Here is a 23,309-nt window from a genome sequence, read left to right as displayed (position 1 = left end):
AGAATAAACTCAGGCATTGCTGCTGGCAGACCAGACTCAGGTAAGTCAGTTCGTCGGGGTAGGTGAGATGTTTTCAGGCTCTCTGGGTGGTTTTTAGTCCGAGGATGTGAACAGTGACATGGGCTGTCACCACAAAGGGCAACACCTCAGTGTTCGTGTTCCGGACTTCTATAACTTCTGGCATTCAGGCAGATTAGTGATCATGTGACCAAATCCTTCTTCCACTTTTAGCCAACAGGCTAGCTAGGCACTAATATACATCAAGTAGTGTAAATACGTAAGTTTCAGGGTACATTACCAGCGTGGCAACCATTGGTTCCACACGCTAAGAGATCTGATATAAAAAAGCAGATCTATGCTTTGAAGGAAGTATGTCCCAATAGCGAGCAAGTGAACTGCTTTGAAGAGTATCAGTTCTACGAAACAACTTCATTCTGGTCAAGCTAAAAACATTCAGGGCCTAATTCTCCCCTCTGATGCACCGGTGTCATGACACCCATGGAACTCTATTGATTTCCATGATAAAAAGTTACGTAACGGATTTGAGAACTGGGCCCCTTGTTTAATGTATCTATTTTACCCCACGTGCACCTTAGAACGACCTGCGCCTGGGGGATTTACAGGAGATCCTCATGTTGTTTCAGTGACAGATAGTATTGCCCTGTCCCACAAATTAAAAATAGTGGCACAGTCCCTGGACTGTGCAGCAGCTCCATTAAAAATAGAGTTTTAATTAACTAAAAATAAATATCACACCTTATAAAATAACACCAATTTTATTCATGTTTTTTATAAAAAGTGATTTATTATACATGGCCCCCACCTTGTAGTTTTCCATACACAAGAGATTTTGCATGGATAACACATTTGTGCACCATAGAAATCATCTTTGCAACTGCTAGAAGTTGTGCCTGCTAAGTAAGCGCTTTTGATACCTTTGAAGGTACATTGAGATTGTGGGGGACAAAACTGTTTCTGTTAAAATGAGCAGCAGAGAAATAGTTATTAGTGTTCAAATTTAACCTGTTATTAAGTAGACAAGCTAATGCCCCACTAAGATGGATCACCTCACTCCAGTTCACTCCTCTTACAGCTGTTCACCAGTCTGTCTGCAGAGTCTGGAAAACTGCAATGTCTTGCTTGTAATTGGCATTCACTTCTTGTTTTCAAGGTTGTCTTTACAGCCCTGAGGGCTAGATACCCAATATTTTAAGCACCAGGGCCGTTTCTACACATGCCACTTTCTCTGAAACCATAGGGTTTCTCTGAAAGTGGTATGCTAATAAACAGCCCGAAATATGCTAATGAGATGCAGATGCAAATTCCCCATGCCTCATTAGCATAAGGTCACATTATTTGGAGTCTGGAAGATGTTCTTCCAGACTCCAAAAGAATGTGTAGAAGTGTGGCCCCCAGGGGGTCTTTGGCCCCTTCTTCCTGAAAATTTTTTAACCTTTTTTTAACCTGAGTTACAATTCAGTCCAGACTTGATCTTAGACTATCCCTTAGGAAACTAAATGTGGCAACTACTTAGCGAGATTAAATGAGGGGATATGTTGTTTTTGTAAGTTGCAATTTTTATATTGTAAACGGGGAGCCAAAACATGTATACTCATGGGAGTCTACTTTTAAGCATCCATGAGATTTTCAAAGATAGTAAATTAATCTCATATTCTTCTATCCATGGGTTAAATATTTCACACAAGCAAAATGATGTTTGTTTACATGGTATCTGGAATATTTTTTGCATGCAAATCACATTCATCTTTTTTTAACCTGAGTTAGAATTCAGTTCAGACTTGATTGTAGACTGTCCCTTAGGAAACTAAATGTGGCAACTAGTTAGAGAGATTAAATGAGGGTATATGTTGTTTTTGTAAGTTGCAATTAGACAGCCAACAGCTTCACTTGTAAATACCAGACTGTAACAGATAAAAGACCAGTGCCTGCTTCCTTTAATAAAATGCCTGGGTGTTTCTTTTTTTTTTCCCCCAAGGAGACAAAGAGCCACACATCTTTTTGCCAATCGTACTGGAAAATTATCTCAGTGGAGCCGATCTAATTGGACACATCCCATTTATAGCATATCTTTCCTCATTACGGGACCGCAAATGTGGTCTTTGTTCCTTAAAGTGTGAAACGCAGGTGCTGTAGGGACAGCATGCTTCTCTCTTCAAGTAAAACTTAGCCCTCTCGAGGAGAGCTCAATGCTACTGTTGCAGTGAAGCTCCACAGTCTGCCAAGGTAGTGAAAAAAAGAACACTGTAAATGAAGTGCATAAGATGTTTTACCAAATTATTTCCAAACCCTACATTAGACTATAGGCTGTGTCTAACCTGCTAGAGTGGCATAAACCCCACCATGGATCTAACCCCCAAACATACATTTTCGGGCAAAAATTCCTCGTAATAATAAAAATCAGGAGACAAAATATGTTATACACCTGAATCTTCTCTGAAGAAAAAAAAATTGTTCTCAGTTTCACCCAAGACATATTTCCAAGGGTTTAAGAATTTGAATTGTTCTAAAATGATGAATTTTCCTTACATACCTAGAAAGTGAGAGCCATGGCCTAGCCAGTACTTGATCGTGCCATGAGGGCAGGGGGCTGGACTCGATGACCTCTCAAGGTCCCTTCCAGTCCCAGCATTCTATGATTCTACATTAGTCTGTATCCACAAAAACAACAAGGAGTCCTGTGACACCTTATAGACTAATAGATATTTTGGAGCATAAGGTTTGGTGGGCACAGACCCTCTTCATCAGGTGCAATGCAGTGGAGATTCCAGAGGTCTAATTGTACAGGCTCATGAAAAGGAGGGGGTCCCAATCAACAGGAAGGCCAAAGTTGACAAGATGAATTCAGTCAAGGAGGGTGTGGCCCACTTTATTAACATCTATCAAGTCCCTCTTTGAAAGTGGATGGTATTGTCAATTTGATTTCTCTCTCGCATCTTGTTTTCCATGTACTGCCACTTCCTTGAGTGGGGGATGCTTGAGCAAATGAAGGAAATGCACAACACCCTCTGAGAGCACAATCCGTGCTGTACTAGCGGAAGTGAAGACAGAGGTCATTTACACTTCTGTCTCTAGGGACACCCTAATCCCAAGGACGGGGAAGTCAGCAGGAGTCTAGAAGGTTTGCACAGGCCACAATTAGTACCACTCAAATCCTCAAAAGAGGACAAAAGTGTTCTCTTCCATGCTCTGATAGACTACAAAGCCTCATTCCAACAGCAATTCAAAGCTCAGAGCTCCAGCAATGGGGGAGGAGAAAGAGAAAGAGGTCGGTGATGGGGTTCCTTCTCCACTATCAGCTCTGCCAGATGCTTCACCTTTCTCCATGGTTTCCCTTCCCATCTTCTCTGTCTGCAGCTTCTCTCTGTCTCAGACTGGCAGCTTGCAGTTTCTGGCTCAGCTTTCTAGCCAGGTCTTAAGGTCTTTCTCTTCCTCACCAATTGTCCAGCTGATGTTTCCAATGCCCTATGACACTAGCTAATAGAGGAACACTGGCCAACACTTTGACACTAGGCTCCAGCTCACAGACCCTATAATATGCAGCCTAGGCCTGTACCAGCTTAACCTTTGCTGCCATTTCCTGAGGCATTTTCCTACACCAGACCCTACTCTCGCTGAATACACCAGCTTGGGGCTTTCCACCCTGTGCCTTTTCTGAGGGCTTCCACCCTAGTCAGGCCTCAGCAGCCTAGTCAATGTCATGGCCTCAGTGGCCAAGTCAATTTCAGCAGTTCAGGCCCAGCAGCCTCTAATCAATTTAAGCAGTTCCTGTTCCCCCTTCCTTGGGATCACAAGCATGGGGGTGGGGGAACCCAGGCCCTCCCTCTCCACCGAGCTCCAGCCCAGAGCCCTGTTGGTGGTGAGCATTCCCCCAACCACCAACTCAGCAAGAAATCCCTTTGCAACAGGCTGAGCTCATCGAGGGTAGCCTCCTGGCTCCCTGCACTGCGCGACTTCCTACCCCATTCCAGACGTGAGGCACCACTCAGGCTCCGACTGCCCTTCCTCAGGCGGTGGTGGTGGCGGTGGCGGTGGCGGCTGCTGCTGCTGCTGTTCAGACTAGGGTAGGAGCTCCTTTTCCCCTGTTGGCCAGCCCCAAGTGGCTGGCTTCTCTGGCATTTATACCAGGGCTGCAGCTAGAGGATGCCCAGCAGGGCCATGGGGGTAGGGCCTTCTCTACCCCATAAGCCTGGTCCCCACCCGTCCAGCCAGTGCAGGGTAGATACACCCTTTCACACTCAGTAAGGCACACCTAACGTACCATCTCATGTATCCAATATTGTGTAAGGAATATACCCCATCAAATTGTGGCTCTGGCTTTAATTCTTCTACCCACACTCACTCACTCTCGTCCTCTATTTCACCCTTCATTCCCATGTCGTTTCTACCATCTGAACTAATGAATTAGGCAGCCTTGTAACTCTCTCCAGCCAATCCCACTCTATCACTTTAAAGCAATTCCCATAGCAATGTGTGCAGCGGGGCAGCTAATTGAAGTTGCAATGAGCAGAGTACAGGCCCAGCTTCTCTTGTTCGAGTTGTTTTACCCAAACCCTATGGCCAAGCCTGGAGGCATACTAGAGATTACTGAGACCTGCTCAGGCGCCAAGCTTTCCACCACCAGCACTTCTGGCCACCCATACCCAGTTCTGCCCTCCATCCTCTTCCACATGCCACCACTTCTCCTCAGGCCCGGTCATGCCCAAATGAGAGATGGGCAGGACCCCTGGAGGAGGTGCTGACCAGGGCATCTCTGGACATGAGAGAGAGGGTCCACCCCAAGAAGAGATCTCCCTTACACCAGCCACTCCATGTTCCCCATGTATCCAATAACGTGCTAAGCTGAAACATGGCAAAGAAGCGTCTTCTGAATGCAAAGCCGATTGAAGTTTTCTTAATCAGAGTCAGAAAAAAATGACTTGGCCCCAATTTTACATTTGTAATGACAAAAGGCTATGGATGTTGCCAAGACAATGGCATAATGATGTTAGTGCAAGTTTGGACGGGTGTCCTGTTACAATGTCAAAGAGTAACTAAGCAATATCAGCCCACCTTTAAGAAAAACAGTTTGATTCTGAAACAATGTCAGTGATTGCTTTCAAAGGCACACTTTTCATTCTCAAGTGATATGGCAAACCAATGAAAGTTTAAGTAAATCACACATGACAGTGTCAAAATGAGGGCAAAATGCCACTGTACGCGGCTGTTTACTTAAAATATCAAGAGGAATACAAAAGAATTGCATTACTACAGGAGGTCATTTATACCTAAGTATACTAAGAAACATCTAAAATATATATTCATTAAAATAATATTAGTACTGAGCCATCATTCCATAAAGCCAAGAAAATTACGAGCTGGGACTCATTCAGGGTAAATAAACCAAACCATTTTGTTCCACCCAAAAGCCTGAACTCCAAACAGGAGCTGGATACTCAATGAGGGCATCATGTGTTCCTTTAATTCAGAAAACTCTCCTCGCCAATGAACCCAGGAGGGCTTTTTTACCTTTTTAACTGAAGTCAATGTCTCATCTAATGCTTCAAACAGCATCTGCTGTAACAACATCCCCTCTGGTTGAAAAGTAATGTCATTTATGGGAACCCAAAGCACCTATGGGAACCCAAAGCACCTCCAACCAGACTGCATTATTGACAGTACATCTCAGCACTTCATTTTGCTAAACACACGTCATCTCATGCATTGGAGGGTATACACTTCTCCATTGCAATTTCATGCAGTATTCTAGTATATGTTTTTTAATCTTTGGATAAGCATTCCTCTCTACCATATTCTGGCTTAAGGAACCAGAATGTAACTTCCAATGCATGCCAGTTGGGAGCCCAAAGCATAGTCTTTGCATATTTTACAGCACCATCAAGAAATATATTGGTGCTTTATGTAATTATAATGGCTCCCCTGACAAGACTCTTTGGGTTAGTATACAGTGATTTCATTTACTGTATGGGTAATTCCAAGAACCTCTCCACTAAATTACTCAGTATCGCCCAAACAGTGAATGAGAAATATTTATAATACACAAAAGAGACAAGGGGGAAGTGGTTAGAAATATATAAGAGTCATGTGAGAATCCAGTGGAAGAAATTGTAAATTACTTTCCAGTCTACTTTAATTTTGGTGTCAATGTCAGAAGAAAAAACTTGCAATTTACACCAAATATACTACCAAGTTGATATTAAATTTGGTACAAATAATTAGTCTTTTCTTGTGACTGCTAAGTCTGTGTTAAAGGAGGCTGAGGATTGGTTTACGTTCTCTTGTACAGGTTCACCAGTGTCACACATGGCCGCTTTTCAGAAAGATGGCAACTATCAACACTCAGATGAAAAATACCCGCTATGATGACAAACGTGTGATAAGATCCCACAACACTTGAAAATGTACATCCCAGTGGGAAAATATTTACTTTTCCATTAATGGTCCAACTATTGGTCTAGCTGTGTTGATTTTGAGAAGATTTATAACTTATTTTGAATGATGTTTTGGACAACTTGACTGGCAGAACATCATACTTTTTGGAAAAGAAGAAGCAGGCTCACTCAGTGGAATGGGCACTGTGCTGTCGTGAAGATCTCAGAATACACCCACTTGCATTTCCTTAAGAAAATACTGCATTTTAGTAAACTAAGAAGAGGTTACAAGGAGAACAAGAAATCAATCTAAACAGATTTCAGACGTCGTCTCTAGAAAGCTCATCTCATGTCTGCCCATCAGAAGCTCTCAGCACTGCATTGAAAGCAGCTATTGGCACCAGTCGTGCAAACCCTCACATATATGTCTGCCAACAACTCTGAAAACAAAGATTGTCTAAGTGCCTACCTGTCCTGCTACAGTCCTTCATTTACCCAGGTGAGCTCTCCTGGATCTTCCACGTTGGAGATTCAATTCACGTCACCCCACATTTTGCCTCTTTCTGCCATTACACAACCAGACGTCTTCTCTGTGCTTTATTTCCCTACACACAATTAGAGTCCAGTGTCTTTCATCTGATATTTACCTACTCCTCAAATATCCACTATCCTCATCCTACCTGCAGCAACCTGTGCTTTCTCATGCTCCTGGCTTACTTCCCAAATTCAGCATTCTTCTAAAACACATCAACATTCTATCATTACTCATCTGACTCTCAGCTTCTACCACCCATCTAATTACCACATATCACACCCTTCAGACACCCATATCTCAAATTTGTTAGACGTTCTAAAGAAAGAGTACGGAGGGAGAAAACTTACTAGGTACATCTGCAGACAATGCAATATCTACTATCCTCTGTATTATTCTTGGTTTAAATAACCCAGAAACACTTGTTGTCTGAGCCAATGTCTACACTAGACATAGAAGTCGAATGCCGATATGCAACATTAACTACGCCAATTGTGTAGCTAAAATCGACTTATCAGAGGTTGATTTCAATGTCTATCTACACCGAAGAAGGTTGATGGGAACGTCTCTCCCATCAACTTTCCTTAATCCTTGCCACTTGCAAGGAGTTCCAGGGTCGACTTTGACCCCAGAAAGCACCGTTTCATACATGCATGAAGCAAAACCCCAGAAGATAAACCCTGAGTGGGTCAATCTTCTACAGTAGTGTTCCTCTAGCCTAAGGCATATGCAAAACAGCATTTTCCAGGGTCAAAGTCAACCCCAGAACTCTTCACGAGCAACAAGGATTAAGGGAGGTCACTGGGAGAAATACTCCCGTGAACGATCTTCTGAGCAGACAGACACTGAAGCTGACCACTGATAAGTTGATTTTAGCTCCACAATTGGCATAGCTAACATTGAGTAACAGCGGTCGGCTTCTATGTCTAACGCAGACATAGCCTTACAGGAATTACGGGCTAGACAAAACCGTTCATGGGTACAGACAAGCTTATGCAAAGCCTGTTTGGTTTGTAATATGCATACATTTGTTGACTTTCTATCTAATTTTTTTTTCCCTGATGATGCATTTGACTCTGGGAGTGCATTATAAGGGATGTCACTTCCCCTGGCTTCCTGAGAGCTCCACACAAGTTACAATACCTTGAAGTTTTGTGGTTAACAGTTGCTCTTACAATATTTCCCCTCATTGTTCATTTTATTGTACTACTCTATCTAAATCATGCTCCTCATTGTTAATTTTATCATACTACTCTATCTAAATCCTGTTCACTGATCAGCCTGGCCATCACTTCAGTGGCACTTCCTCAAGGGTAAAATGCTTTAATCTTTGAAATTTAATAAGGGTTCAAATCTCATCTTAGATCTGCCCATACACAGGGCAAAAGTGAAACACTTTATGCATTTGAGCTGGTGGCATCAGCATAAGATCAAAAGCATAGCATTATTTGAGATATGAATTCCATGCTACACAAGCCTTTTAGGACAGATATTCATCCTCTGAAAAAGCTTACTAGGAGAGATATGCCTGTTCCCTAAAAAATTAGCCTCCAAAAAGCCATGATCTAGCCAAAGTGAGAAGTAAAAATCTATAAAACATAAGCAATCCACATGTGCAATCCAGCATTCAAAGACTTTATGCGGATTAATGATAACCTGCGTGAGATTTTTTGTTCATAAACCAATGAAATACATTTGTCCATATAGGTACTTATTTTCTCAGAAGAAGTTTAAGTAATATGTAGGGGTAATATTCTTTAATATGTAAGCTGAACACAATTTAGCAAAAGCTGAAGTGCAACAGTTGCTAGTTAACTATTTCCAAACATCAGATCGGAAAGAATGCAACTAAATGGAAATTGCTTTTACAAAATGTGAGAAGCAACTGCAGAACTTTATCACATATGGTGTGTTTCTTGGTCTAATTAAAAGCAATATATCATACCCTGGCTTTATCAAATGAGCCAGGCCATTTACATTGTATCTTTTCACCGGCAAAAGCCCAGCTTTGACATCCAGCTGTTTAAAGAGAAACATGTCATATGTGTTGATTAAAGACCTTTTTGAAATTAGGATTTTCCCCATTGATGGTGTCCCATGAACAGGGTAAAATACACATTTTTGGATATTAAGAATCATGTATCAAAATCAGCTCCACCATTCTTCTCAGGGTTCAAATTCCAGATCCTAATCTGCAGGCATTTGACGGATTGTGACTCGGCTATCTCAGAAACCACCTTATCCCCCATGATTTCCCAAGACAAGCAACTTTCAGGTTGAAATTTTAAGGCAATAAGAATGCAACATTCTTGATAGAGTGATTCTGTCTTTGAAACTCAAATTGGAATGACCCCTGCACCTGAGGGTGTTTGTGTAGATTGTGTTGACAAGAATTCAGCTGCAGGATGGAGCCAGTGAAGTAAACTTAGCTTGGGCTGTCAGTCAGACTGTTCGCTGGATGACCTTAATAGGTCCATGCATGCACAGAAGGAACCCCTTATCTAAGAAGTGGGCAGTGTGCCAAAATTCTTGGCACACCACCAACGTAAACTGAGTACGGCAGCTGTTACACTGAGCGCACTTTGTCAATTTATAGTGGTAATGCAGGATAGCGCAGCAAAGCTGTAGTTACGCAGAACTCAGAACACCAGCCGTTGTCATGACTTGTACAAAAGGCAGCTGTTAACCAATGATTGTTCATATGTCAAATGCACAGACCTTTGTTGATTGGTTAGTAAAGAGTAAATGTAAGTTGTGTACTTTTGGTATCTCCTTTGAGTTTTCTTCTGGACGGGTTACATCACCATGATCCTGTCTGAGCAGCAGAGCTCTGGTGTTATGTAACCTTGTTTCTTCATTAAAGAGCTGTTCCTCGCTTGCCAGGATTCCACAAACTGGAACCAGATGGATAACAGACTGAAACCCATGGGATATAGTGACCCCAACATTCAGATCAAAGTGTCACCATATATTTTGTATAAGGCCTTCCCTTAGCATCAGTACACTAATAAAAACAAACTACATGCAAAGTTCTGCTCTTCTGTCCCTGAAGAATGGAGAGAGTTAAACATTAGATGAGAAGCCAAGTTAGATAAATAGCTGTGTCAAAATGCTCTAACCACTGCAGCAAGATGTTGCCATATGTACAGGTCAAGTATATACTAGATCTCAACTACATTATTTGTGATTGCAACAATCATAAATAGGATATGAGAAGTGGTGGCAAATGGATATCTGTCTTTCAGATGTGGCATAAAAGTGACATCCTGCCCATTTGTGACATTAAAGATCCCACTGCTAAGGCAGGATTTTATTTATTTTATTTTTTCCACAGAAAATGGGCCATTTTTCATAGCACACAAAGGTAAATTTTGTGGGGTGATGTTGCATTTCATAAACAGATATTTTAATAGACACTGTCAACCAAATAATGCTTTATAAGGCACTAGGAATGATTCACTGTGCATCTGGAAATGGTATAAAGAACTTTTATTCACTTTGAGCTTGTTGAAGTCTTACTGTTTTCTCCAGGGGGCTTTGTTTGTGGGTCAGGCATGAGCCAGGGACCCATTCTATCATTTTCCCCCATGTCCCACTGTGAAGTTAAAGCAAGGATCTGCCCTGAAGAGTAGCCAGTGAGAGCAGCAGAGGCAAGAAAGAAAAGAAAACACAAGAACTTGGGTTAGAGACAGTCCTCTGATCTCTCATCAAAATACCTTTGCTCCCCTTTTAACCAGAGTTTCTTTTTCAGCCCTGCTCCTTGTCTTACTCATGCTACACCCACATCCACTCACACCTTCTTCGCAGCCTGTCTGGCACAGGACTCGTATTATGATGGGCCTTGTTAGAAACTCTGTGTGATTTTGATAATTCCAGGCTAGCTGGACTGGCAATCTGTCTGCCTACCCAAGAGGAAGTCAGCTGACTCTAAGTAAGACCTCATTCTAACCTGGCGCTTCACTTTCATTTCTGTCTCTACAAGATCAGTTGAACAATAATATCCAGATCTGAGTGGTTTGTCCCTTCATGCACAGTATGTGAAAAACTGGTGACATTTTTGAAATTCATATTTCATTCACTTTTCTTTATAAATGGCAAACAGTTACTTAACATTTCTTGTGACTCTCCTGCCCACCATTAAAATAATCCAGCTTTATCAGGGCACTTCACAGGAGTGGGGGTGTGAGGACTTGTTCTTTCCAAATCTCAGTTCTCCTGACAAAATTTCTCAGTTCAACCAGATAAAATTATCTTTCTCTTTGGAATAGTTTTATAACATCACTGGGCTTGATCAGATGGGTCCTGCTTACCATCTGTAGGCAGCTGCAGGGAGAATATCAGACAAGCAAAAACTGGAAGACACCAGCACGGAAGTGCTTTGTATGGCAGTCTGTGTACAAAACGCTGTGAAGGATCTGTGCCTGAAGGGTACTGTACAAATGCCAGTTAGCCATTCATCTGTATTTCCCGCTCTCACCACATGATGAATTTGCTTTGGGGGCTTTATACTTCCAGCTGAACACTGTTTATTTCTCACATAATGCTAGTCACAGTTACTATGAGGATCTATGTCACGTCCAAATAAAAGTTGAGAAAACCCTTTCTAGATTGGGCAGCAAAATGATGCTCAAGGAACATTAAAAACAATCCCCGCACCTTTGCCCCCACCCCAAATAAAGACAAGCCCATTGATCAACACAAGCATCATGGTCATAGATCATTAGACAGCATTGATATGGAAACCCAACCTGCAGCCAAACCCACATAAAGGTCTGCCAAAACAAACACAACAGCATCTGGCACAGGCAGGGCTGCCATGGTATCATGAAAAAGGGCTTCTGCTGCTGGTGGTTCATTCCCCCTTGTCCCCAGGCAATCACTGTCAGACTTTTAAAGCCACTCCACTATGCTGCCTCTCCTCCATCCCTTAAGACTCACCTCTCCTAGGATGCCAGTAGCGTAGCCCCTGATGACTCTCGTTAGACAAGTGGAGAGATTAGACTACGGCCACTGATCTGCTTATTTGGTCCAAACAGAAATACATTATATTTACAGATTCAGCATCCAACTCGTACATGTCCTAAGAAATATGATTACTCACTGTTCCTCCATTCTATTCCTTTCACCCATTTCTTGGCCTCATCCACCTGTTACATCTTGTTTTGAATGAAGGCTGTGAATTCACTAAAGCCCAAAGTGTTTTTCACTGTATGCCTGGACCGTGCCTTGCAAAAAGTGGCCCTGACTTGGATAGGACACTTGGGCGCTACCATCACACACAAAAATAGAAAAGTGATACAGTGAGGGGCACCACTCAAATAAAACAAAAAGGAATTGAAACAGCCCTGAGGCCAACAGCTAGTGCCATGGCCATGAGGCCTGAGCCAAATCCCACTGACTGCACTGAATTTCAGATCAGGCCCATAGTAGCTGGGGTTTCCCACACTGGAACAATTGAAGGACCTACACATGCATTTTTAACGGCTTGAGGTTGGGGACAGACTGGAGGATTAGGCAGACAGAACCTGGTACTGACTTGACAAGGAGACTTGGGCAAGGGACCCAAGGGGATATGTGAATGGACGAGCAAAGAGCCTGGGAGGAGACTTTGATGAGCATAGGGAGGGAAGCTGGGACAGTGAGCTAGGGCAGAGGAAAAATGGGACTTGGACAAGGAACCTGGAGACTCTGTAGAGCATATGCCCTCGGTGGGGCATAAAGAAATTCCAAGAGGGGGCATGAGGCAACCCAGCCCCCGCATCATTCCCCCCAGCCGAAGAAACAGCCAGCCTTTGCTTCCAGCTCTCAGCCGCTGCCATTTTACGTGGGTGACCCGGTGCAGCCGCTATAAAAAGCTGGCAGCCAGTGAAGACCCACGTGGAGCTAGCTGCCTGCTGCAAAGGTGAGTGAGTCTGGGTTGGTGGGGAGGAAGAGGATGGGGTTAGATGGAGAGCTGGGGGTGCCTGGCTCAGGTAAGGGGGATGGGGATGGGGTAAGAGTGGGAGGCTGGTGGTGCCTGGCTTTGTGCGAGGAGAGGTGCTCAGGCAGGCAGCTCGCAGGGCTTGCAAGGCTCGGGCAGCTGGCTTGTGAGGCTTGGGCGACCGGCTCTGGCATAGCGGGGCTCAGGCGGCTTGGGCTGGTGGCTGGCCCCTGTACCATGGGGCCTGGGCGGCTGGCATGCAGGCAGCTGGTGGAAGGGTGACTGGCCCCAGTAGCATAGGGCTCAGGTGCCTGGCTCTGGCAATGCGGGGCTTGGTCTGGCAGGTGGGTGGCTGGCCCCAGCAGTGTGGGGCTCAGATGGCTCAGGCTGGTGGGGGGGTTGGGCATCTGGCCCTGGACGCATGGGGGTTGGGCAGGCAGCTGCGGCGTGCCAGCAACTGGCCCCTGTGGCACAGGGCTCAGGCACATGGCTGTGGCAGAGCAGGTATCAGGTGAGCTGGTGAGGGTATCTCTGGCAGCTGGCACAGGGCTCAGGCAGCTGGCCAGCTGGGGCTGCACCAGGCACCGGCAAGGGGGCAAGAAAACTCTTTGTGCTTATTTTTAATTTGAAATAACATTTTATATCAAGTTTTAAACTATTAATTGATTTTTTTGTTAAAAGGGGGGTTGGATGATGGTAAAGAAGAGGTGGGGAGGCAGGAGGGTTTCTCAAAAATCAAAAGGGGGCATGATGCGGAAAAGTTTGGGAACTGCTGCTGTAGAGTATGACTGGGACTGGCTGATCAAGGAAACTGGGACTGGAATAAGGAACCCCAGGGGAAAGTTACTGGGACTGCGATGAGGATCTAGAGCTTAAGAAGAGACAGGCCTGGCTGGAGCAGACAGGAGCAGCCTTGGAGAAACAGACACAGATGGGTTTTTGTCCTTTAGAGCACATTCCCCTCTCCGTCTTGGTACTGAAGCCATGACTCCTGAGCCTCAACATGCCCCCGGTGCCATCAAGTAGCTGAAACCCACTGAAAAAACGTGCGTGTGCAACCCCCTTCCAGTTGCTGGTCTATAGGAAAAATGAGAGCTTGTTACCTCCATCAGGTACTTTGTTAGCTCAACCGGCAGAGTTCTCTGTTGTGAATCTAATGATTCCAACTCTGCTGATGACCCATTGAGGGATTGGGGTGATTTATTTATTCTTTTTGAGAGTGTAGGAAATTTTACTCAAAAAGACATTGTGAAAAGAACGTTAAGTTTGAAAACTCAAGTTCTCAAAAGTTAGAAAATGCCAGAATTATGGTTACGTGTGCAACCTTAATTTAGTCGCTTTGGGCATTTGCACTGTCTTTCATTACCCAATCACATACTGTTTTTAATACGACACCCCCTCCCTCATTCAGTGCACCAGACACCCCTTACTCTCTTTATGCCTCGGTTAATAACAGCATCCCTTTCTCTGACAAGCCTATTGTGGGCATGAACATTTGTGAAATACTCTGCTGCTATTCCCATGAGCACTATAAACCTATGAGGAAATTAATAATTCTGTACTCAGAGCTGGAACAAGTAAGTTGGAATAGAGCATTGAATAGCTCCTCCTTCAGTGAACACCATTGCTTCGGTGCCCTGAACGAGCCAGGATCCTGGGAAAAAATAGCACGTGATAATGTATTTAAGGACTGTTTCATAATGCATACACACAGGGCTAAATTAAGGTTGTACAAACAACCTAAATTCTGCAATTTCCTAAGTTGTGAGTGGTTAACGTTGCAACCTTTATCTTTTTTTATTTCGTTACTATATGAGCATGGGCGGGCGGGTGGGGAATGTAATATATATGTAAATATATTGCAACTCTAAAGAGAGCAGATCTATTCACTGACCTGGCTACTGCTACAGTAGTGCTAATTTGAGGACAGAAGACTTTCCTCAGTTTGGCCATTTGTAGCCAATAAAATAGCCAGGATCCTAAATGCCAGTTAGGTATTTATAATTCCACCATCCCACAAACTACTTCCAACAGACTGTTAAAAGCAAAAGTACAGCAGTAGTTAAATTCTGCGAAAGCTGCCACCGCAAACCATTACAAGAGCTTCCCTGCAAGAGCTCTGATAGCAAAAAAGATGTTATCTGAATTCCAGACGGGCTGCTCTACCTATATTAATATTGTGTACAGAAAAATAAACTGCTTTGAAATGCATGTAGGGAAGCAGGAAATCTGGAGCCTAAAATATGGTAGTATAACCAAACCCTTGCTTTATAACTGTGCACAGTATAGACCATCTGTTTAGTAGTTAAATACACTCACATTTAAATGAGTAAGTACATCTAATGGACAAAGTATTAGGACCACTGAAGGGTGAAGGTTTATAGTTGCAGTATGTAAATGCCAGCATGGAACCACTTGTATGTTGTCACTAATACCCGCCTCTAAAATAACTAAAAAAAAAGTACTACTTACCTCCTAATTACTGCAAACTGGCTTCTTTTAAGTAAATTATTGCAAATTGGGATAGACTGAAATGAAAGCCCCCTGGTTTCCTATCCCACATTCCCCTAGTGTAAATCAAGCTAGAAATTTGCTAAAACTGTTTTGGACTCTTTCAGTAAACAGAAAGTGAAAAATATGAAAATAAGTGATGTAATGACTTTGCTTTGAGTATTCATTGACATTCCAATGATTTTCTAAACAAGACAGGAGTAGAGAGAGTTTTCCTAAACACCTTAACTAATAAGTTGTCAGTGTTTAAACTACAATTAGTCTGTGAGATGGTTGATGTGATCAAGCCATATGGCTAATATAATTGATGTGTTCATATTTTTAAAATTATGAAAAACAAAGCCAAAACTGCCGCATACTAGAGTTTACAACTTTAACTAGAAATGTCTAGTTACACAGCAAATAACTGTCTCCTTTGTGTTTTAAAGGCGATATTATGAACAAAGGGGAAGACTGATATTGATAAACACGAAGGATAGAAAATAGCTTTTTGAAGGAGTGAAGGGGGAACAGCCTTTTTATATACCATATATGAAGAAAAAACCCACAAGTCTGTATAACCAGGCTTAAAAAAGAAAACTGATTTTGAACACATAAAATCAGTCTTTTGGGAAAAGAGAACAGCAAATAATGTCTAATCCTGAAATTTGGGATTGGGTTAACATTGTCATAAATAAACATACTTCTTAAAAACATAAATTCCCACATATTACGTATGTGTAGCACAGTCATCACTTAAACAGGATGGCAACCAATTGTATGAGGAGCACCTGGCATGACAATTTTTCACACATGCACTGAGCTGGGAGGTATTTTAGTTTTGTTTTTTCAAAGACTACAGAAATATAGGAAAATGAACTATTGGCTGGATTTTTCAGAAGGGCTGAGGGTTCACAACTCTGATTCACTTCACTGGACATAGTAGATACCTACCACCTCTGGAAATCAGAATAAATGTTTATATTTAAGAATGCAAAAAGTCTCCCATATGCTTTAATGCCACATTTCTGTGGCTGGGCGGGGGAACCCTTTGGCTCCAATTTATAAGCGTTTTCAAAGCCTACTCCTACAACTTTGATTCTTTCTGTAAATTCTAAGGCTATGTCGCTGTCAAATTGAGTAGATTTTTCCTCTGCTCATTGACTCCTACTCAGCAAAACAGATAGAGACCATAATAAATCTGCACTGGAAAATGTACTGTTATTACTGTCTTCACTCTGAAGTTTTGTATACCCTTTCTTAGTTTCCTTAAAACTGCAGTTTTGTCCTCTTTCCCTGATTTGCCCCTGGTATCTCAAAACAAGATGGGAACCACAATTGAGTCTAGATGAGGAGAAGAAAAGCAACTTGGATGTGGGCTGAGAGGGGAAACCTTTGTTTTTCACGATGCCCATTAGTTTCCCAAAGCTTATTATGAAGATGTGTGGCCACTTGTCTCTTACTGGTTGTGTATGATGTGAAACACACTTCCATAAAAGACAGGGTTGGGTTTTTAACCTAGCAGAGAAGGGCTTTCAATTGGCCTGGTTCTGATGGCTCTCCTGTATTGGACAATAAATAGCTTTGCCTCTAAAGGCCCAGAGAAATTGAATTCAATTAGGCAAAAGCCTCATTTGCCTTGTCTGGAACCGATAGGCATGGTTTTAATGATCCTTTCATTTCTGTGAAATTCTCTACCATTGATAGCAGGTGCAGTCATTAAGTTCCTCTAAATGGAGTTTTAATAATGTGTTAATAATAGCTAGTCATTGTTTAGCATATAAAGGATTTACATTCAGAGGTCATTTTGTTAAACATCATACTCTAGACCTACATAATTGTGCTTGGTGAAAAGTGAGCTCAGGTGTTGCATGTTAATTACAAGGCCACTCAAGCACTGTCACTATGTAAAACCCAAGACGCTGTACATGTTTTCGCGGGGTAAAAGGAAATGCGCAGGGGCCTGGTAGACATGTCATAAACTCCCGTGATCTGCACAGGCGGCATTTTAATCTCCCAGCACAGAGCGCCCCCATCAGCGCTTCCATTTCTACCGCGGAGGGACTCTCCCGGAACAGAGGGACCCCTCGCCCCGCACTTCCAGCCGCGCAGATCTTCACCCTCCCGGAAAAGGGCAGCCGGAGCAGGCTGTCAGGGCAGGGGAGAAGAATTGGACGCGCGGTGGTATTAGGACACCAGCGGCGTTTGCAGCCCCTCTGCCCGCCCACACAACCCAGCCCCGGACGCCGAGGAGGCGCGGCCCTGTAACCTGTGCCGGGTTGGGTCCTCGGGTGCTCCTTCTTCGGCACGCTCCGGCCGGCCCGAGGGCTGGGCGCTTCACGGGGTGCAGGCCGGCACCGGCTTTTACTGGGCCGTGGCAGTCACTGGGCAGGGCATCCAGGCCGGAAACCCGGTCTCAGGGGGCAGCAGCAGCAGCAGCAGCCCCTGTGTGTAAACTGCAGGGAGCCCCCTGCAGGCGCTGGCTGGGACCTTAGAAGTGTATACACACACACACACACACACACACAGATCTCCCCCCCCCCCCCCACCACACCCCCAGATCCCCTCCAGGGCCCAGGCCGTGCCGGGGCCTGTGCACACCGCTAGCCTGGGGAGCAGGAAGCAAGCGAGCTAGTGTGTGGCGGCAAAGGGGTGTTATAGCTGGGCCGCGCCATGGGAGCCTCGGCGGTGAAAGGCGAAGCGGGAATGGGGAAGACACGGGCCGGGCGCTGGCAAACAGGAACCTTCCGGGCCTTGCTAGTTTCCGCCCCGGCGTTCCAAGCGCGCTGCAATTGACAACTCCCAGACCCTGCAGGCCGGAGGCAACGGGATCCGTGCTTGATAGTTTAGGGGAACTTCCTTTCACTTATTCGGAGCCCGGGGCCGCGCAGGGCCTGTGCAGATCGCTTTTCCACGTGCCCAAAGGGTCTCGCTCCTTCCTGCCTTGTTGCTCTCAGCCCGGGGGAGGGGTTAATTTGGGGTTTTAAATAACGCAGTCCTTGGCCTGTTAAACGTCCCGGCGTTAGAAACCTGGGTACGGGTCTCACACCAACGACCTGTCCGCCAGCTCCTGTGAAGGGCTGCACGCTGCACCATCCCCTTTACAGCACCACCCCCGGCAGTCAGGCAGGACCAGAGCTCTAGTCAGAGCTGCTCTCGCTGTGCCTGGGTGGGCGGGAGCCAGCGTGCCGGAAGGCGGAGAGAGACTTTCACAGAGAAGGTGGGGTGTGCTAACGAAGTATTAAAGGACACCACCCGTTCCCCTATAGAGCAAACCTTCGGGGCACTGAGCCTTCCACCAGGTCCAGAACTACTGCAGCCTGGACTCACAGGAGTCTGAGGGATTCAATATATGAGAATATGGGGCTATTACCGGTTACGCGTGTGAGTAAATTCGCAGGACCTGGCTTTGCTCTCTGACGTGGTCCTTATTTATCGTATCCAAGCTCCTCATAGTTGCATTGATATAAAAGGGACCACACACATATATATAGGCACCAGAGGAACATATCAGTCGTCCGGGCCAGACTGCAGACGGCACGAGAAAGGATCTCGAGGAATCAGGAAATGAATGCTAATCATTTTGCTATCTAATGACAAAGGACAGCGGATGAAACATTCAACAGGGGGAACAACCCCACCACGTGTGATCTTATCACAACGCCCAGAAATGTCTTGGCCCGTTGTCTGGCTTCCTCCCCCATGAATTCCTTGCTGTGGGCATCTGGGTAAAAGCGATCTCCTTTCCATCTCCGAGCATTGCGAGTTCTCCTGGGCTCTCACTTCAAAGGGAGCGCGGCCAGGGTTTGAAACGCGCGGAGAAATTTCTGATGGTTTAGGAAACGTGTCACTGGCGTGCCCAAAAGCTTTCCTAAAGGTACCCGCCCCGCGAGTTTATTTGTGCCGCGTCACAACTGCCACTGCTCCCCAGTTTCGGGACTCCAGGGGGTTCATGTCAGACAAAGGTTTCATTCACTAAAAAAGAAGGGAAACCCCCAAAGAAGCCCGAATTTGCTCGTGCTCCCGGGTGTATCCACGTAGGGGGAGGATCATAACACCTTTCCTGGAAGCCCACTCCATACACCTTTCTCATCCATCCTGGAGGCAGAGCTGGAGAAGCATCAGAGGGGCAGCCGAGTTAGTCTGGATCACCAAAAACACAAGAAGTCTCGTGGTGCCTTATAAACTAACGGATCTTTTGGAGCAGAAGCTTCCGTGGCGGTCTTTGCCCAGCAAACCTTCTGCTCCAGAACATCTGCGAGAGCTGGAGAAGACACTCACGGGAGGTCCCAGGCTTTTGCCACCTATAAAACTGCCAGAAGTTCCCACGCTGACTTGAGCCGGAGTGGAAACCAGTCCGTAGAAGCCGGTTCCGCCGCCCTTACTCACACCGAAACTCCTGCCTCGTGTGAGTATATGTTGTAGAGGTCTCGTGTTTGTTGCCCGCCTGCCAAAATTATTGTGGCTGAGCCGATTTGACTTTCGCGGACGCAGGATCCCCGTACTGTAGGTTTTCCATGTCATAAGCCAGTGGCATGAAAAGATTATCTAAAGCTCTCTTAAGGTATTGTTGGAAATCGAGTCAGGTCTAACCAAGTCGTTGGGCTCTGGAAGGCTCCCTCAGTTCCACAGTCCAGCAAATAGTGGTTAAGAGTTTTCAGCTAAAGCTCACCTCTGAATCCACCCCACTGGCGTGTTCACAGACGGGGCTGCCCCAGTAACGTCAAAGGTTTTCCCCTCAATAACTCCTAATGGCCTTGTTCGGCCGGCAACGGGGTGAGCCGGTTCCATGGCCTGGGCCCTGTTGTGGCGTCCCGATCATTTATTGGCATTGCTCTGCGGGGATTCGGTTACATCTTCCCCATCACTTGCGATCTCACATCTGACAAAGCGGGTCTTTGCCCACGACAGCTTCTGCTCCAAAATCTCTGTTAGGCTATAAGGTGCCACAGGACTTCTTGCTGGTTTGGAAATCCTAAAAGGCTCCTGATCAACCAGACAGGTCCCCAAAGCGAAGCTTGCTGTAACCAGCGGGCAAGCGCTTCCCGTCCAGAGAAATGACCCTTTACAGCCACCTGCTGTTTTTCAGCCAATTTCCCAAGAGCTCGTGCTGCCTGTCTCTCTGGTGTTTCTGTAGCACCCAACCCGCTAGGCTCTAACCCTCCCTCCTCTGTGGAGCTGTTCTCTGCTCCGGCTAGAGCAAATCTCGTGTGAAACTTCAGGAGGTGTTGCTCTAACGGCTGCTGGTGTCTTTTCTTTGCGTGCTTGGCGTGCTCTCTTTGGAGAATCCCCTCCAACTAGTTAAACACGCCCTGTCCCCCCATAAATATAGCTCGGCCGGCTCCAGTCATCATTATGTTTATCAGCATTTTACCTCGCGGAGGCCCAGATCTTGCTACTCGGCTGATGGTTGGATCTTTTCTCCTTGTCTTTTCTGTATGGTGAGTTCTTTCCTCAGCCCCAGGATGGAGCCACGGGCTCTTGCAGCGATCGTTTAAGACCTCAGCGGGTAAACACACGTGAGCGGCTGGTACGTGAGCCGGGTGGATTCGGCTGGTACAGAGGTACCAGAATAAAGCTGAATATTCCCATTGTTTCACCCTAAGAACCCCGAGCTAGCTCCTGCCGACCCACCCAAGTAAATGATTGCGGTTGAATTGTGTCTTTGTCTTCTCTGGCAGTAAGTCCATTCATCTCGCGATCCTCTGTCAGCTGCTCTCCATCTTCAACCTCTTCTCTGGCTGGAGCAGCCCGTGCCGGGCCAAGCACTCACCACCACCTTTTTCTACGAATCAGGGGCTGTTTTGTTTTCTCGCAGTCTCAGGGAGCCACATGGTGTTACTGGGTTTTAAGTTCAACTGGCCAGCCGAGGCTACCGGCCAACCTTGCTGGCGAATCAATGGCACAGTGTGATCCTATGGGATCGGATGGGACTTCCCGGGACTGACTTTTCTTCTTCTCTCGACTGTCCTCCCAACTTAGGTCTGACTGTTCTAATCGCGTCTTAGAACCAGCCGTTCCAGGCGGTGCGTAAACGTCACCCATTGTCCAAGCTTTGGTATGTTATCCTAGTTCCAGTCCCCTAAGCCTTCACAATGCCATGCCCGACGCTTCGGATAATGGACCAAGGGAAAAGGGGCTACTGCAACTTGTCCGTGTGACCAGCGAGCCATGTACTCTATTGCTGCAGACAGGAGGGCTTTGACATCGTTGTCTTTAAGCTCCGCCCTTTGGTCACTGAAGTCAACGGAGCCAAAGTCATAGGAAAAGCTGATAAGTTTGAGGTGAGACGATCTTTGCTGATTCAAGAAGTCCTGGGGCGCTTTACAGACTCACAGCAATTGTGGCGCATAAGCTTCCGTGGGCAAAGACCCGCTTCCTCGGATGCATGAGTGGCCACATTGATTTATACCTCTAATGAGTATAAGTGGCCACTCATGCATCTGAGGAAGCGGGTTTTTGCCCACGAAACCTTAGAATCATAGAACAATAGAGCTGGAAGAGACCTATAACAGCCATCGAGGCCAGCCCCCTGCCCTAGGCAGGACCAAACCCATCAGATCAGCCCCGCCAGGGCTTTGTCGAGGCGAGACTTAAACACCTCCAGGGATGGAGACTCCACTACTTCCCTGAGTAGCTCATTCCAATGCTTCACCACCCTCCTAGTGAAAAAGTTTTTCCTAATGTTCAACCTGGACCTTCCCAACCGCAACTTGAGACCATTGTTCCCTGTTCTGCCATCTGTGACCACTGTGAGCAGCCTCTTTGCAACCTCCCTTCAGTAAGTTGAAGGCTGTTATCAAGTCCCCCCTCAGTCTTCTCTTCTGCAGACTAAACTGTCCCAATTCCCTCAACCTTTCTTCATAGGTCATATGCTCCAGCCCCCGAATTATTTTGGTCGCTCTCCGCTGGACCCTCTCCAGTGTATCCACATCCTTCCTCTAATTATGCTCCACAATTTCTGTGAGCCTACAAGGTGCCACCGGACTTCTTGTTGTTTTTGAAGCTACGGACGAACACGGCTCCCTCTCCCCTACTTGCGTACCCAAGCTGGCATCCGGCACTTTGTAGGCAGCAAAAAGGAAAGGGAGCTGCCGTTTCCTACCCTGACTCGTGAGGAACCCACTCAAAGGCATGACAAAGAGAAGTCACTTGTTTGCGATGAGAAAGGCGGCGCGTTTCTGCTTCTACCGCGGAAGGGGGATTAATTGGCGCCTGTCAAACGGCTTTGCCGGCTGACAAGCCCGAAGCAAGACGGCCCTTTTATAAAGCGCTGACAAGAGCGTCCAGTATTTTGACTGCGCAAGGGAAAGTGAGAAGTCAGCAATGGGCTTGTCCCCCTCTCCGTTGTGAGCGGATCCCCAGCATCCGGGAAGGTCCCAGTAATCCTTTCCCAGCTCAGCTGCCCTGAAGCCACCGCCCACGTGAAAAAGTTGGGGGGGGGGGATATTTGTGAGAGTGGGTCCCACCTTTGGAAGCTCTGCTCCAGCGAGGCCGCGCTGGCGGGTAACCAGACGGCAAAGAGCTCCAGGGCGGATCTCTTGTTGAGCACGTCCCCCAAGGCGGCCAGTCTCGGGCTAGCTGGGGGCAGGAGTGACTTGCATGCAGCGCTTAAGGATTTGGCGTGGGCCGCGGAGGAAGAGGGTGGGCGGCGATTGAAAGCCAGCCTGAAAAGTTCGATTGCTCATGATCGTGCTTAAGCTGATCTATGCGCTATTATTCGACAGTTAGAGACCCAGCGAAATCCATAAGTGCCTGTGTTTTCCCCCCCTCCGTGGCTTATGAGGATTATTTTCTTCTTGGTTAACGTTAGCCTTTTCGAGGTAATGGTAGAAAATCATGTTATTAGATAGCCCTGGGTAATTAGTACTTCCCTCTGTCACTGCGACTGTAGCACAGCCTATCATGTAAAACCGAGGTGTCAAACCCTGTACACCTAATCGTTCCCATTCGGAGATAATGAGTCCAGAGCCTTAAG

The 23,309-nt window shown here is 45.8% G+C and overlaps 1 protein-coding gene across 3 annotated transcripts in view; it reads right to left on the bottom strand.

The window, feature by feature from the left end:
- LNPK (lunapark, ER junction formation factor) overlaps positions 1 to 17,723 on the bottom strand; it is a 146,329-nt gene extending 128,606 nt beyond the window's left edge. For 2 of the 3 annotated variants that reach the window (XM_075001540.1, XM_075001543.1), the window contains exon 1: positions 17,601 to 17,723. The gene's annotated coding sequence lies outside the window, so the exon portion shown is untranslated. The remainder of the gene's footprint in view (positions 1 to 17,600) is intronic. The other variant, XM_075001539.1, reaches the window with a different exon arrangement.
- Positions 17,724 to 23,309: the final 5,586 nt, after the last annotated feature.

The sequence above is a fragment of the Carettochelys insculpta genome, chromosome 8 (genome assembly GCF_033958435.1).
Source record: "Carettochelys insculpta isolate YL-2023 chromosome 8, ASM3395843v1, whole genome shotgun sequence".
NCBI classification, from domain to species: Eukaryota; Metazoa; Chordata; order Testudines; family Carettochelyidae; genus Carettochelys; species Carettochelys insculpta.
This window is presented reverse-complemented; position numbering and strand designations above follow the sequence as displayed.